The sequence below is a fragment of the Parasteatoda tepidariorum genome, chromosome 5, assembly GCF_043381705.1.
Source record: "Parasteatoda tepidariorum isolate YZ-2023 chromosome 5, CAS_Ptep_4.0, whole genome shotgun sequence".
In the NCBI taxonomy this organism is placed as follows: Eukaryota; Metazoa; Arthropoda; class Arachnida; order Araneae; family Theridiidae; genus Parasteatoda; species Parasteatoda tepidariorum.
Window position 1 is genome coordinate 2203617 of NC_092208.1, and position 1689 is coordinate 2205305.

A 1689-nucleotide genomic window follows, 5' to 3' on the forward strand; every position below is an offset into this window, starting at 1 on the left:
TTTTCTAGTTGATAAAGTTTTTCTAGTTGGTTAAGTTGGTTAACTAAACGTATATTGCGAAGATGAGAGGAAAGAGCTTTTGAAGCGAAACTGTGGTAGGCTTCACGTATCACCGTGGACTGGAAGGTAGGCCACCAGACAAGCAAGTTATCTGAAGGAGGGAGGGGTCCTGGGTTAGAATCTCAGGGACGGTCAAATTTTCAAAAAATTTTCTTTTTTTTGTTGTTTATTTTAAATTACATTATTTTTTTCATGTGCTTTTCGATATTCTGGAGGTTCCTGCATGTAGGGGGGGGGAATTTTTATAGGGAAAATGGGAAGAAACTGGAAAAATCCAGGAAAATCAGTTTATTTGCTCTTTTTCGACTTCTATTGTAACATTTTGGATATTCTAGCATGCATGGGATGTTTTTTGTGTGTGAAGTCCAGCAAAGATAGCGTAAAGGAATAATAAAAAAAAAGAATAAAAAAATAAAATAACTCGAGAAAGGTTCAAATTTCAAGACCCCCTAGCTCCCTTTAATATCAAGGTATAATTTTCAAACTCGGACCCTATATAGGGGTCTATGGTCCAAACAAGGCTGCTGAATAAATTTTTTATAGGCCAATTAGGGGGGTCACAGTGGGCCCCTAAAGATATTTTGCGAAGATGAGAGGAGAGAGCTTTTGAAGCGAAACTGTGGTAGGCTTCACTTATCACCGTGGACTGGAAGGTAGGCCACCAGACAAGCAAGTTCGCTACTGGAGGGAGGGATCCTGGGTTCGAATCCCAGTGACGGTCAAATTCTCAGAAAAATTTCTTTTTTTTTTTTTGTTTATTTTAAATTACATTTTTTTTATGTGTTTTTCGATATTCTGGAGGGTCCTGCATGTAGGAAATAATTTTTTTCTACTGGGAAAATGTTAAAAAACTGTAAAAATCCAGGAAAATCAGCTTATTTGCCCNTTTTTTTTTGTTTATTTTAAATTACATTTTTTTTAATGTGTTTTTCGATATTCTGGAGGGTCCTGCATGTAGGAAATAATTTTTTTCTACTGGGAAAATGTTAAAAAACTGTAAAAATCCAGGAAAATCAGCTTATTTGCTCTTTTTCGACTTCTATTGTAACATTTTGGATATTCTTTAATGCATGGGGTGTTTTCTGAGTGTGAAATCCAGCAAAGAAAGCATAATGGAATAATAAAAAAAGAATAAAAAAATAAAATGGCTCGAGAAAGGTTCAAATTTGAAGACCCCCTAGCTCCCTTTAATATCAAGGTATAATTTTCAAACTCGGACCCTAAGTAGGGGTCTATGGTCCAAACAAGGCTGCCGAAGAGAATTTTTATATGCTAATTAGGGGGGTCACAGTGGGCCCCTAAATGTATATTGCGAAGATGAGAGGAAAGAACTTTTAAAGCGAAAATGTGGTAGAAGAAGATTCATATTTTTTTCTGTTTATATACAAATATTTTTCCAATGTGTTTTGGATGTTCCTGCTTTAAAAAAAAGAGATACCACTTTGTTTCCGTCTGCATAAGAAAGGAGTCCCGCAGTGGACTGATCAGTAAGACACGGTTCCCAGCAGATCACCGAAGTCAAGCATCACTGGTTACGGTCAGTGTGCGGGTGGGTGACCACTTGGATCACTCTGCGTAGGGACCGAGGGTGCGCGGTATGGGTCCTCGTTAAACTGTGCTATTGAAAGT